The 16,160-nt window shown below is 36.0% G+C and overlaps 1 long non-coding RNA gene across 2 annotated transcripts in view; it reads right to left on the reverse strand.

Moving 5' to 3' along the window:
• The window catches only part of LOC107309262, a 32,493-nt gene that overhangs the window by 2,035 nt on the left and 14,298 nt on the right, over nt 1-16,160 (reverse strand). The window contains exons 1-3 of one of the 2 annotated variants that reach the window (XR_004306450.1): nt 12,417-12,549; nt 10,627-10,684; nt 5,216-5,316 (exon numbers count right to left, since the gene is read on the reverse strand). This is a non-coding gene — a long non-coding RNA (uncharacterized LOC107309262). Of the gene's footprint in view, nt 1-5,215; nt 5,317-10,626; nt 10,685-12,416; nt 12,550-16,160 lie in introns of those variants that run through there. The other variant, XR_004306451.1, reaches the window with a different exon arrangement.

A 16,160-nucleotide genomic window follows, 5' to 3' on the forward strand; every position in this document is an offset into this window, starting at 1 on the left:
ATGTAACTGGGAGACAGTGATGCACAGAAGCAACATTTCTGTTCTCTGTGCCTTTGCCTCTGTTCCTTCAGTTATTATGCCCAAGAGCAGGAAACTTGTTTTCCAGCAAGGAGAGTGAAGGGATGCATTTACAATAGACAGACAGAAGATGCAAATTACAAGCAGGTCCTACCGTCTTCATACCACACAGTGTTCAATCCAGTGAAAAGAAAGAGAGGGTCCAGGATATTGGGTGGAGGCAGAACTGATACTTCATGCAAATATGGAAACTTAGAAAGCCGACAATAGACAGCTTTGACCTTAGAGCTTTTCAATTGCTATTCTGGAAGCTCAGGATTGACACAGTCCAATTACATGTTGAATGTCAAAAGTCCATTTTATCCAGACTTTACTCAAAATCTGATCAGAGGGAGCTACTTGAATCCCAGTCCTGGTGCTGAGACGTTGCTGGGGGACCAGAATGCACCACCACCAATGCTCATAGATAAACTAGAAGGTTTCTGAGTGAAGTAATTATTGTAAAAACAGGTATAAAGAGGATTTACTATTCTTTCTGGTCAGGCAAGTTCTGATGACAGAAGCCAAAACTAGTGTAAAGGAAATTCTTGTTTTCAAAGTTGTGAAGTTATTGATGGGCTGCCTCATAGTCTCTGATGAAATGAAGTGCTGCTCAAGAGCTGGATCAGAAGACACACAGCCTTCAGGATGTGCAATAGAGGGGATCCCAAGAAGGCACACTGCTCTCAGGCACTTACCAGAGTTCTGCTCTGAATATCTTTGAGAAATGGGATTTTAAATAAATATAGAGCAAATGCATACACAGGGATCTCTGTAAGAAGAATTAGAAGGTCAGTCACAAAGGGTTAAATTCAGTTTATAATTACTCCAGCCGCAGGAAATAAGAACGAAATAGCTGTGATGAGAAAGTTCAAGCAGTTCTTCCTTTCTCCTTCTCTCTTCAAAAGCTAAGTAGATTTTCCTTGAAACTTCCAAATCCCATAGCAAGCAATATTTTTTTTTTTACACGTTTTGTTTGATCTGGAAACCAGATTGCTTCCTGAGCTAGTTACTGATCTTTCTCAATTTGAGTCAGTCTCTGTTAAATTTGTTTTCCTGTTACTGTGTCAGAGACTAATTTGCTGTAATTTATATTAACATATAAATTATAAATATATATTTATAATATATAAAAATTAAATTATATATAAATAAATTAAAACCAGTTTAACATGGTCCAAGTGATGGAATTCAGACCAAAAATTCAGTTTTTACACTTGTGAACAGAAATGTAAATTTTATACCCTAGCTAGAATAAAGTACTGCAGCAGGAATTCACTCTGGAAAAAAAAAAAAAAAAAAAAAAAAAAAAAAAAAAAAGAACCTGCAAGTTCCTTTCTACCCATCACCTTCTTCAGGGTTCAGCGAGTCAGACACAGCCTTCGTTTCTATTTGCAACTCTGCAGGAAGCTACAGAAAACCTATTGCCAGGGGCTGCAAAAGGAGCGCATTGAAGGAGCTATATTACCTCCCCTGGCTGTGCATTTCCCTGCCAACAGCTGCTACATCTGTAGTGTCCCTCTGGCACAAGGTAGGCTGCAGCAGCATGCTGAAACCCTCACGTGGGCTCCATGGTACTACTGACTGCAGACTGTTTGCCTTTTGTTTCTGTAGCCATAATTCAGGGCTTGGCTCTCTGTTCCAGTGGAGTTGTGCTGGAAGATGGCAGCTGGGATTGGGCCCTAACTGTAGCCACTGAAAGCACATCAGACACAAGTTATGCAACATTCTTACTAGCACAGCAGTGTAGTTAAACTCATACAGTTACATGGATCTAATCACCTATTAAATCCACTACAACTATGTTATAGGGGTTTCTTTGGCTTTTAGTCAAAAACTGTTGCCCTAGATGCTTTGACAAAATGCAATGGCATGAAGCTACAAGGAGTAAAATAGAATTGCAATTGTTAGTGATATGTCTCAAAATTACATAATTTTGTCTGTTTTTGTTGTTGTTGTTGTTGTTGTTGTTGTTGTTGTTTTCTTTCTTCAGCATCAACCAACATCTCATTATTGGCAGAATTCTTACATTTGTATTCCAAGTGAATATAAACAAGTACCTAACAACCACTCTGGTGTGATTTTATGAAATGATTCTCTGTGTGAATCAGTGAAGAATATGGAACTGAAACTGCCTGAAACAAAATAAGGAAATTCCTTTGGAATTAAGTGTACAGGAAATCCCTGATCATTAGCATGAGTTCTTTTTCCTTTGGCTGGTTCCCCACTAGTCACCATATAACAAAATTTCTTTAAATCCTAGATTGTCTTCATCCTTCCTAAAGTTTCTGTGGTGTCTTCCCTGGACTCTAATGGAATCACTTCTGTTCAGGTTTTAATATCTATTCCTATTATTTCTGTATCTATACAGAGTTCAGGGATTGCTGAGAGCGAAGGGGGTGGCCAGAGCCCTGCTACATTCAGTGTCTGAGTTCCAGCAGATTGCCATGATGGTGCACCACCTTGCAGAGCACACTGATGTGTTTATGGTTTACTGCAGTATTACTGCCTCACACGCTTATCTCACTCCTTCTTCCTTTGAGAGAATTATGACAATTCAATGGCCCACAGTGCTTAATCTCTTTGAAATCCATTTATACCTAATAACAGAATTTTTTGCAGTTTTGCTATTTTGGCCTGTGATGGAGAGAGTTGAGAGGCTAGCAGGGAGTAAAAGAATGTGTCTTTTTTACCTTGTGAAAACTCTTCTCCTACTACAGAAAAAAGAAACATAATGTCCTCCTGAAGTGAGAAACTGATGATAGAAATGTTCAGTGACAATGCATGCCGGGTGATGTGTTGCCTGGATGATTGTCACATCCCACAGCTGGCAGTGCCCAGGATGCTGCACAGTGAGATGGAGCTTCTGTCAGCACTTCTTCAGTGCTGCTGCATTTCTAGTAGTGGGGCTGTACAACCAGGCACCATTCTGATGGCTGCATTTTGGCCATATGTGTGTGATCTTTCAGCCTTGGTGGCTGAGCACTGCTATAGAACTTCAGAAACAGGGAAAACAGTTTGTGGTCTGTGTGGGCAATGGGGATAGGAAATAAAAGTAGCTTCTCTTTTGCCCAATGCAAAGCTGAACTATGTAATATAGCACTCTCAGAAGTGCGCTGTGTTGTTGACATGGGAAAGCAGCAATGTTGCTTAGGCCTGTTACAACCAGGCTCTGCCTTTCCAATAGACTAGAGATAAAATACAATTTGATGTATAATGTTTCTTGAGGTTCCAATACTGATTTTTCAAGCCAAGCTTTAATACTCCCAGGTCTACAGAATATGGATATGGACATGTTACTGTGTAATAGATAATACAGTCTGGAAGCTTCTGAAAATTGACAAAACACAAACAAAGCTGTTAATAATGATGCTTGTCTTTCTATTTTTTTCTCCCCTAGCAATAGTTAAACAAAACCATACACGACTGCTCCAAATCAATCTATTTCTGCAAAGTCTATTTCCACTTCTTATTTTTCAGCATAAGTATTGTTGGATTTTTCAGAATTTCATAACCTTCTACCTCTCAGGAGCATTCTCTATGCTCCAATATTGGTAAAATTTGTTTTTATATACTTGATATGTCATCTCTCTTTCAGTTATCAGTTATTTAATGACAATATAAAAAATTGCAATGATTCCTGTCAATAACCAGGTAATTAAAACTCGTAATGCAGTTATTCTTGGTATGGTTATATCTCACTGGACATTTGTGGCATTTGTTTGATTTGGTAACAGAAGAAATAATGTGAGATTACTCCAGACTTCAAAATACAGCAGAGGAATGAAAAGTGAAGTAATGATTTCAGCAGAAAGTTGCCAAAGCCAAAGATGTAAAGCACACACAGGAGATTTCATTTCTGTATACAAGGTTACCCATTTGTTTTCAGAACTCAAATTTGGGCACAGCTGCATAAAAACACGAGAAATAAATATTGGTATTCAAGTCTACATACTTAAACTTATCAAAGCACTCTGTACAGAGCTGCTGTAAGAGACAGAGACAAAGTGCCTGAATTATAAACACCACATTAGTTCATTAGAACAATGCAGCAACCTTGTCAGACTTAGGTGCATCTGGCACTACAGTCAACCCCTCTCCTCATACCTAAGAATCAATACTAAGTATTTATTCACTCACATGGAAGCATTTCATAAAATGTTTCTTCTTATTTTGCTCTACAATTACCTCATATGCAATGGAAAATAGGCCAGAAGATGTGTGAACCTCTACGGCCAATAAAGTCAATGGACTTCAGCGGGACTGGGACTTGCAAGACCCAGATTTTTCAGAAACATTTTAGACATCCAATATTAAGGTTAGGTCTTCATTAGATTAAAGTTTCAAAAGTACTGATCTGATTCTGAAAACTTTTCATCTTAAATGTTGATTGAGACTGATTACAGTAAACCTTGTGTGAACTGCACGGGCTGAATAATGCCTAAGTAGAAGTGTTATTTGTTCTGATAAGGTGGAAACACACCAAAAGTACTTAAAAACACTGCAGTTCGATTTAATGATGACTATCATTGCTTCAGAGAATAGAAATTTCTTAACATTTTTACTATAATTACATCTTCTATGTCACAACTGGTTGAAATTTTAGGTACTGTAAAAAGCCTAGTAAAAATATGCTAAACCCAGTACATGAAATATTATGTAGTTCCCATGCTTTGTAATGGATTAATATTTTCTATATCCAAACATCAAAGGAAGACAGAGAAACTCTGTTTGGATCAAAGCTCGTGATACCTCATTTGATTTCTATTCTTGTGTCTGTCAGTGGGAAATGTGACTTGATAAAAACAAAGAAGAAATCTAATAACACAAATCTATTATGATAATCACCTAAAACTGGGAAATAAAAAGTCTACATTTTAAGTATCTCATTTCTGAAGGAGAATCAATAATTTCATGTTATGTGTCTACAGGAAGATCAGTCTCAGAGGTAAATACAAAAGGAGCTCTATTGAGAATTAGAAAACTAGCAGACTACAAAGCTATCCAGAGACTGCTAAAATTAATATATAAAAATACTTAAGTGAGCAGAAGGAAAAATACCAGCAAAAACTGAAGTGTTGCTGTCTCTTATTCCTTCTATAACATAAATATGTTGACTATTTATCATAGAGCAGTTTGTATATCTTGTAATACTTACAATCTAGAATCAGCTGAAACACCAACGACGTGTTCCTTCCTCAGGAGAGTCTATAGGGCTGACAGCTACTGGCCACTCCTTAAAGAAATATTGATTTAATTCTGAAATAGCAGAAAAGGGATTAGAACTAAGATTTGCCAGTTTCTAAACAAGCACTCCATCCACTAGGCTACCATCTGAAGGGGAGGTCTACTTTTTCAGTCTTAATTTAATTTGACATAAAATGGTGGATCAAGCTACATTTGTGTGGCACCCACTTTTTTGTGGCTCATTAGACAACCACCTATGAGTTACTGCTAAACTGTTTTACCCAGAGGATTTTAGCAGGGGTAGTAACTGGGTCTGAGTCTGAACTGCTTAGGTATGAACCAGGTGAAAAGCTGGGTGCCTGCTCTCTAACTTCTTTATTTTGCCTGTCTTCCAATGAAAACTCAGAATTTCAGGATTTTCAGCTCAGCCCTGTAAGTACTTATTCCTGCAAGCAAGGGATTTGCGGGAACAGTCCCTTAAGTTTTCATTCTCTGAATTTAACGTGCCAAAAAATTTTATAGACTATTCTGTGGTTTTGAAATCATGCTTAATGCAGACTTAGTGCCAACAGTTTTTAAATAATTTCCTTCAATATTAGACATAACAATGCAGTGGAAGTTTGAAATAGAACTCGCTTTCTTGGTTAAATATTATCCCCCTGCCTTTCTGACCTACAAAGTATAAAAGAAAGATCTAGAGTAAATGCTTAAGCATGCATGTAGTCCCATTAACTGCAGCGAGCACAAGAAAACTAAATGAGGGTTTATATTTCTTTAAGCTATTATTTTAAGCCTATTCAGATGAACTGAACAATTAAACAAATATTTAGAGAGAGGCATTGGATATATAGTGCTAATTCAGTTTTTCAGTAGGGGAGGCTTCTATTAGCTTAATGGAAAATACTGCATCTTCACAAATACCGAGACTTCCCAAATGATATAGATTTACTGGAAGCTGTTGAAAATCTCATGAATTTGAAATGAAGAAAAAAAGGGAGAGGAGAGGAGAGGAGAGGAGAGGAGAGGAGAAGGAGAGGAGAGGAGAGGAGAGGAGAGGAGAGGAGAAGGAGAGGAGAGGAGAGGAGAGGAGAGGAGAGGAGAGGAGAGGAGAGGAGAGGAGAGGAGAGGAAGGGAAAGGGGAGGGAAAGGAAAAGGAAAAAGGAAAAGAAAGGAAAAGGAAAAGGAAAAGGAAAAGGAAAAGGAAAAGGAAAAGGAAAAGGAAAAAGGAAAAGGAAGGAATCATCCAGTTACTTAAGATATCTTGTACACTTGCCAAAGAAAATATTACAGTTTTGAGTGCCAGCTTGAAACTTGTGAAAATGTTGCACAGAATTTCATTCAAATCACAGACTAATAACACAGCTCTCAAAATATTTGAATTAGATGCATCTTTTGAAACTGCTGGATCTTTCACCTGCTGAGAAGACCATGCAAGAACAAATTGTAGATTCAGTCTGTTAGTCTTAGGCACCAAGTATCAAAAGATCCAGTTGGTGGCAGCTTCCAGCAGTTGTTTCCAGGTTGATGAAAGTAACATTTTGTTTTCCCAGAAATTAAACTGATCATTTTTATTGCATATGTTATATGTAATTACAAATTAATTCTTGCTGTGTTAAAGAGTTGTGGAGAAAACCCAGTTTCTTATTATCTACTCTAGGACTCTTTCTAACCAAAATATTTTTTTGTGTCAAAGTGGCAAAACTAAGTGCATATGCTGCAACTAGACACATAATAAATCAGTAGTTCAACAAAAGCCAAGTATCTGCAAATTACTGATAATGAAAATGTAGCTTTTTAGCAGTAGGAAAAATGTTTCTGGTAACTTACCCTAAGCAAAATAAGCTTAATAAATAGGACTTTTTGAATTATTTCTCCCTGCACCAGCTCACTTGAGCTTGGAAACCTTCGGCTGTTCCTGACAGTTTGGCTTCACTGACTCATTCTAACCCAGCTTTGTGTGTTTTATATTCCATGGTACTGTGCCATTTTGAGAGCACACATTGTATTTTTGTTAATAAAATAAGATGTATAAAGTAATTCAGTCTTACAGAATTACTCATTGCCCCTTATGTCATATATATATATATGTTAAAACAAAAAATAAGAGAGAGAGTTGGATCAAGAAAGCAATTAAATTGGGTTAATTGACATTATTCTGGACTCAAAATGTTCATTGGCTCTCAGTCCCACATTTAATAAAGTATTTGTTTGCACAATCCATCTGTGCATAAGTGTTCAAAGAAAAAAAAAAGAGAGAAGAAGACAGAGAGTACAAACAAAGCTTTTAATAGATCCATTAACAAATAGATAAGTTGACATTTATCTTTGATATGTCAATTACAGATGAATCTCATTACTACATTAACACATTTCTCCATAAATTTCCCTTGGGCATGCAAGGCATTCTTTACTGCACTTGTTGTCTTAAAACCAACTGTGCACTTTCCAGCCAGGGAAATAGCAATGCCCACAGCTTTTCATATTATAAAGTTTCTCTTCATCTTCCACTGACACAACCTGATGTTGCTGCAGAAATTGATATCCTCTGACACATGACTGAGAAGGATCAAGCTTCCATCTTAGCCAAATACAAGACTTCTTCATCTTTTCAGCTATGCAGTACAGATATACTCTGCTACCACATTATGCCATGTTTATGCAAGTCCTATGTGATTGTGTTCTCAAGGTTTATACATTTGCACAGATCATGCACAAGACACTCAGGAGTACACATTTAAGTCGCAAAGTAGGGCTGCTTATCACGTTTTCCATAGAGTCATAGGAGCTCCCAACTGCAGATTTACTAACACTTTTTAACACTTTTTAACTTAACACACACATTTACTAACACTTTCAATTCCCCAAGCATTTATTTACTTGGCTGGCCATTTCTCTTGGGATTCATGTAGTAACGTTTTCAGGTAGGTGGTGAAATAACCTAGATAAATTTTGTAATTTGCAAATCCTCCTCCACTGTTGGGTAGCAAACCTTCACCTAAGTATGGCTATATGTTATCTTTTCTGTTGGAAAGGCAATTCTATTTAGCCTTGACTCAGCTAACTCTGATATTACCTTTAAGCCAAAGGACTTTTCATCAAAGAAAAGACTGCTATATGATATTTTAGCAGAGACAAATAATCTTTTCATGAATAGATTTAGAGAAATCTAACTGATGTGAAGGGTTTATAGGCTTATGTAAGACCTATACATCACAAGTGTGCTTTTAATATATAGTGCATTGCACAGCAAATCTAGTACAGATATCCTTCTGCAAATAATAATTTTGCTGCAGAATATAGAAGGTACATATTGGAGGTGGCTTATTTCAACAGGAAATGAGATTTTACATGGTTTGGGTGGCTTTCTACTTGTTATAAATACACTGTGTAGGTAGATGAGCTACAGCTGAGCTGAGCTGGCTTCACGCAAACTAACAAGTAGCAGTAAGGAGAGTGAGACCCAAGAGAGCAATGCATGGACTGGACAAAGTCTAGAGGTGTACAGCAGTGCTAAAATACTATACTTTTAATATATATTACCAAGCTACACAGCTGAAGTAGTTGACAATGCATACATGGCAATGACAATTAGTGCACCAAAAGTAAAGTGGAAATACTAAAATGCTACCCACTTCTGTAAAGAATGGTTAACCTACAACTACACGAATATATATAAAATTTCCATTGCATAAAAATATGCAGCTGAATGTCACAATGTCTAGGCACATACATACACATTCACAAACAAATAACAATTTGAAATGCTGGCAATTTCTTTACATACCAACCTTTTTGTACTTTTCCACTGATGTATTCTAAATAGAATGAGCATAATTTGTAAGGAGCTCAATGAGAAATTCTACTAGGCCTTTTGAAATGATGTATGATGCACACCCTTTAGGCTATATACTCCTTTGAATAAAAGCTCAATAACACTAAAGTTTTTACTTCAAAACAAGAGTATTATGCTTAGATAAATTACATCTATGTTAAAAGATGGGCCCCTAGCATTTTTATTTCAATATTTTAGACAGAAAAGAACATGTTCAGCTTTGTTAACACTGGTTCTGGCTACAGATTACAAATCTGTGTTAGTTTAATATTTTCAAAGTAAATTTGAAATCCCTTATCAAGCAAATTCTTTGAATTTTTCTTTACTGAGAAAATCCTACTTCTGCTCCAATGTAGAAAAAAATTGGCCAGATCTGTCTCTATCTTCATTTCCCTGAGATCAAAGCAAATTACATCACAGGCAAACTGAGCTTAGGCTGATCAAATCCATAACACAACACCTACACATGTCTTAATGTGCACATTCCAAACTCATTGTTCTACTTCTGGGTCAAGGTATGGATCTGACTCTGCTATAGTCATAAAATCAAAGAAAAACCCCATAAACCTAAATAGTAGCAAATCTGCTGTAGGACTGAGTTTAAAATACATGGCCTAATTTAAGGCAGAAAACTCATTGATTTTAGACTCATGGCCCAAAGGCAAAAATTCCAGTGCTGTTGCCAGTGAAGGCAGTAGTAGAACTCCCACTGAGTGTGATGTGAGTTGGTTGGTTTTTATATCACACTTGCATTAGAAAGACATTGAGTGAAATGTCCTACCAGCGTTAATAGGATTTTTGTGACTCACCAAGCAAAGACAAAGATTTCATTTCTTAAGTCTGCATCACTAAAGGTCCTGGACTGATACTACTAGTACCGACTGCAAGTGAAATTTTCCAAATTTTTTTCTCTTTCCTAAAAATTTTGCATTTTCTGAGTGCTACTCAGCTCCTTTCTACCTTGATTTTCTTACTTTTTTTCTCTAAACTTCTTTTCTCTTTTCAAAATACAGCTCTTCTCTGTGTATTACTCCAAATAGCATGGTTTTGGAGGCACACAGGGATCCGAGTGAGTATAAAGGGGATTTAAGAAAATGAAACTTCCCTGTTTTTCATTGTTCAATAAACCAAATTGCAATAATGTTTATATATTCCCAAATGTTGTGCAAGTTCACCAAAGTTTTTGATTAGTTAAAGAAGTTGTAGTTAGCTACTGTTATGAGCAGTATTAACAGTTTTTAGCTCCTCTGCAAGTGCTTTCTATCCACAGATATCAGTAAGCTATTTCCTTAATACCCCTGTTCAATTCTACATCAATGACAAAATTAAACAGAAACTGTTCCTAAGGATCCCCCAGTTGGTGGTAAAGAACAAAGATACAGCTGTAATATTGAGGCCAATCTCAGCTTCCAGAAACCTTTCATAATTCCATTATTAAAATTCCTGGTATCACAAAATGACTTGGTATAGACAAACACATAGGCATAAGATCTGCAATCAGACAAAAACCACAAATGTGATACAGACAACAGAGGATGATTACAGCTTACCAAGTGATGATCAATCAGTAGTTGTGTGGTGTGTTCATAATCTCTCTTCTTTAAGAATCTAGGGGTGGAAATAAATTTTATTTTTTTTAAGAAATCAGTAATATATTTTGTGATCCTGTAATGTCTATTATGCTACAAGCTACAGATAACAGATATGCTGTAAATTCTTCTCTATTAATTAATATACATCCTTTGATAAATGAGTCATGTTTGCCTGCTTATGACATTTTAACACACATTTAATAAGGAATAATTTTATAGAACAAAATGTCAGGAATAGCCATTTCCTTACAACTTCCTTGTTTCATTTTAACACTTATTTAGGAATAATAGGAATTAGAAAATTGTAAAACTTTTTCTTAGAGTTTACAGTTCACTTAGAAACTTCTGGTTATCTGAAGACAAAAGCAAAGTGTGAAAGGTGCCAAGATATCACCTCAATTCTGAACACTATGATAAGATTATTGTTTCCACACTTTTAAAGTAGATTTTTATTGCAATTCCAATGTAACAGATTTTGGATGTAAAAACATTTCTTATTTAGATATTTAGATTTTTTGTCTCCATGTCATCACCTCTTATCTCTGATACCCATATGAAGCAAGAGAGCAAAGGGCAGAATAGAATTTGGATAGGAAATAAAGGAAATAAATCTATCTAGTAAAGAAATAATAACAGAATAAATATTTGAAAATGTAGTCTCTGTCAATATTAATCACAAGTTTTTTATGTGTAAGAAAAGAAAAAGCAGAGAGCCTTTCTAGAGGGAGTGAAAGCAAGTATTGGTTCAGTAGGATGAACCATGAGCCTGACACTCCAAGCTATCTCCTCTCTTCTCTTCTCTTCTCTTCTCTTCTCTTCTCTTCTCTTCTCTTCTCTTCTCTTCTCTTCTCTTCTCTTCTCTTCTCTTCTCTTCATCAAGCCTTAGTTAAACTCCAGTACAGTGTTTTACTATGAGTATAATGGAAACATTGCTGCTTTTACTATTTGAGTTAATCTATAATTAATGTTCCCCTGGAATATTATTTTGGCAGAACTAAAAGCTTTGTTGACTTGTAGATTAACTCTTACATTACACATTATGAGTTAATGGGATAGGCATTTTATAGCCTATAGTTGGCATTTTTATGTCAAACAGTGCATGTACGAGTGGTTTACATCTTTTATTAAGAGAATTAAAATATCTGTGGGTGAACAATGTCCTTAAAAAGCTGTTGATGTAGGAAAAAGAATCATACACTGTGCAAGACCTTTAAACCTTAGTGAACATTTCATATCAGTACTTCAATGCTTCTGCAAAGCAATAAAACTGGAAATAATGTGAAAAAATTCTGAATCTGTGCAGAGTAGATTTGTTTTTTACTCTAGATCTCAGCCCAACACCAAATGTCAATGTCACCTATGCAGTTTGAATACCATGCTCAAGCCTGACAGTAAACAGTTAAATTCATCTCTAATGTAAGCGCTGAAATCACTGGAAATGTGCCTGCTTACATTAGGTTTGTTTGGGTTTTTTTAGCTACTATAACTTAAAGTGTTTATTATCAGCTGCATAAAATACACCACTTAAGAACATATGGCTTGGCAAAACATCACCCTTTTCTTTAGTATTTCTGGAGTTTCAGTTTAAAAAAGTCTTTATAAACTGCAGAAGGAATAAAATAGCTGCAGACTAAAATCAGAAGAACAGTTGGAGATAAGAAAGCATGCTTGCAAGCGATGTGTTTTTAAAGGCAGTCAGAGCACTAAGAGTGGTAATGGAAGCAACAGCAAGTCAAGCATATACATACCGGTTAATGCCTGTTTGGGCAGCTCACGGTTCTCCACACACAGAATTGCTGAATGTATAGCTTTGATGACTATTTTTCAATCTTTGTGGCAAAGCTACCCCTGCACATACACATCTCCTTCCCTACCATTTCATCCTTGAAGATAAAAGAGTACATTCATATGTGAGTATTTAGATGTTGGGAAGAAATTTGCAAACAATCTAATTTTGAAAGGATAAGTAATGAACCTGAATTTCAATGTCTGTTACAGCAGTTATTTGATGAGCTTAAACTAAGATTCAGAGGGACAGAAGAAAGGACAGTCACTGAAATGGTATAATTTAGTGCTTAGAAAAGAACTTAGAAGCATATCACAGCTATAATTCAGGCTAATGTTTCATTTCATTTGAAAAGGGAGTCATTAGAAAATGCTTTGAAGCATAGGAATGTCTGTCCATTGGACTTCCTGGCTAGGAGGGGAAGATCTCAAATAGTTTAATAGAAAGTTATGTAAAGATCCAGACTTCAAGATAAAAATAGACAATGTGCTATGCAGAAAATTATCATCTTTTCTGGTGCCCTTGGGTTTTGCCCTGCAAGTGCTTACTCACTTAAAAAATCCTAATGTCTCCAAACCCCACTTACTTTCTAATTAGAGTATTATTACTTACATGAGTAAGCATTTGCAGGATAAGTGCTTTTGCAAGCAATCTCAGAGAAGCCAGTAAGTGAATGAGCACTGGAATGGAATGATCCATTTAGCTACCCAGGAAGCCTGAGTATGTCTGAGTTGTGCCCTGCAGGCAGTAAATTACCTTTTTGTGAGTAAACAGGACCTATAATCAGCTAAGAGCCTGACATAAGAACAGCATTTCCTTGTGCAATTAGTGTAAAACAAAATAAATAAAGAAATAGCAAGCTGTAGGTGTCTGACAGCACATGGGGTGATCAGAAAGATAAACATAAGTAAAGACCTGGATCAAGATGAAGTTTGGATTTGAGGGCAGCAGAGGAACCTCAAATAAAGGGCAAAGTGTGCTATACACTGTCTCCCTGCAAGAGAGAATGCTGTAGCTCCTTCTCTTTCTGGAAAATACACGTCTACCTTCACAGGTCCCGTGTCTTTATTCTGTTCAAAACTATTTTGGACGAAGAGCAGAATAATAGAAAACAAACTGTGTAAAATGATTTTGAACCAGGTAGACTTAGTCCAAGAAACCAGAGGGTGGAAGAAACATTAAAAATCTATAAGGTTCCAGTGATGTTAGATGGTCAGTGGTCAGTCTAAACAATAATTTTGTATCAATTCAGTTTCCTACACATAAGAATCTGACCTCACATGAAACATCTTCTGATACCAAAGACATCTGATCAGTAATGACAAAGGGGAAACAGGACTCATCTGATCCCTGTCTCTGGTAACTCTGTAACTCTTGGGGAGCCAAGAACTGAATACTGTACTGGTGTGGCTTCACAAGTGTTGAGTAGAGGGTTCTTAGAATTACCATAAAAAAAACATACAGTAGAAAGTGTCTTTCTTCATAATTTATAACTCTATATATGAAAGATTTTTAAGCACTACATTTAAAACCAACAAGAAAGAGGAGAATTATTAAAATGCTGGCACGTAATGTAAAGTAAGACAAAAAGAAAAAGAAAAAGAAAAAGAGAAAAAAGAAAGTTGACTATCTTTGATCTCTGCTAGTTCAAATGCATACCTCATATGTGTTGTTCCCCATGGAGAGCTGAAACACTAAACCAAATAACATTTGTATATTGGAGAGAAAAGCCAACAACCTTTTGCAGAGCAAACAAGAGACAAAGCACAAGCTAAATAAGTTTGTGGCAAAACAGTTAATTTATGCAAGAACAAATTATTTTGTCATTATATTGTCACTGTACAACAAAATAGTTTCACCTACAACACAAGCATGCTAGCTCCATCATTTTTTCTCTCTTCATTTCAAAAATCCCAAGAACGTGAGCTGTGCCTTATATGGGGTGGACTCTCATGCGATGCTAACATACCAAAAATAATTCAACTCAGATTAATTTTCAATGTGAAGTTAAGGCCATGAAAATAAAAAAAGGTATTCACATTAAATTTTTTTAAGAGGGAGTTATCAAATTGATTATGATGATTATTCTAATAAGCAGGAAAATTCTAAAAGTATACTGCACTGGGTATATAGTTTTATGTGCAAAATGAGGAAATTCAGAAGACGGATTCAGAAACAGTGCTACTTTGATGATTTTTTCTATGTTGGATACACAAGAGACTTGTGAATTCAAGCACGTGAAAAGATGTAGTCTCATTTTTCCTTCAGAATATAATTTTCCAGATTTTTTCTACCTTCCTGTTACTCATGTTATATTTTCTCCTTATCTCATATATCTGAAGATACCATTCCCTTTTGTGCTGTTTTATCTATTTAGGGGTGCTTAAATTCAGATAATGGGCACCTTTGCAATTTTCTAGATCTATTCTTTATGAAGGAGCACAAGTCATGTAAGTGGAAAGTCCTTTATGTGATCCCTCAGGAGTTCATCTCAGTCTTCTCCTTTGATGTGAAGCTCAGACACTGGTGTCTGAAAAATGAATATTGTTTTCTCTCTGTGGAAAATATATGAAATTACAAACATCCAAGCCATCTTTTATTGAAACCAATTCTTACTGAGAAAGCTATTCACTAGATCAATCAATACTCATCCTCTGGCTTAGTAAGCATCTCTTACAAGTAGCAAGTTGATTGGGAGAACTTCAGCAAATTGCTGTCTGCAACTCACCATCTAGGATACATAAAAGACTCACTTCGGCAGTACTAAGTGTTCAAGGAGAATCCCAGGTGCCACATTTAACATGAGAGCTGGAACTGTTATCCTGTACAGAGCTAAAGTTGTGTGTGCTCTCTTTTCTTGTCCCTTCAAACTGTACCACCAATATGAAATGATGTAGGGAAAGTGATCAGGCCCTCCTGCAGATACTAGTGCTCTATTCAACATGAAAGCTTCTGTTTGAGCAGCGCATAGGGAAAAGATACAAGTTCCAACTTAATTCATGGAATTTTGAAGAAGTCTGTAGTGAGATAAGTATGTTACAAGTTGGTGTACGTTTTTTAAAATGTTAAACTTGCAAAAATAAAATGGGTGAGAGGTAAGAACAAAGAAAGATCCATACAAATTTTTGATGATAAAAAACATAGCTGGGCAGAAAGAAAAGTTTCCTTTCTCTATTCTGTCAAAGCAAGACAACAAAAGCAACATCTCTAGTTTCTTACGTCATTGTTATTCTGCTCACACTGTTATAAGTAAACAGCACAGCTTATTCAGAAAATAAGGCTGATTATCCACTCTGTTATGCAGAGTATCTCTATGAGCAGTTAGCAGACTGCTGTTGTTGTATTTTTTTTTTTTAAATACATAAAAAGTGGAAAAAGAGACTAGAAGGCATCTTTGAAAAAAAATAAAAATCATGTGATTAACATACAAAATCTTCTACAAGCTCCGAGAAGTCAATGGATTAAGACTAGATCTGGATATGTCCCAGTGCTCTCTGTCATTTGCAATGACAATTAATATATTTGCAAGTCTGACCCCAATTACCCAACTGACATCAATTATGTCAATAAATTCCTGAGGATTAATCTCTACAATACATGGAAAAATGAAAATATAGTTGTCAATGTATAGAGGAGCTCACTAAATATTTCCCAGGATATATAGTTCTTTAATGTTGTATAACTAGCCTACTTTGTTAATATATAT

This window comes from Coturnix japonica, chromosome 2 (assembly GCF_001577835.2).
Source record: "Coturnix japonica isolate 7356 chromosome 2, Coturnix japonica 2.1, whole genome shotgun sequence".
In the NCBI taxonomy this organism is placed as follows: Eukaryota; Metazoa; Chordata; class Aves; order Galliformes; family Phasianidae; genus Coturnix; species Coturnix japonica.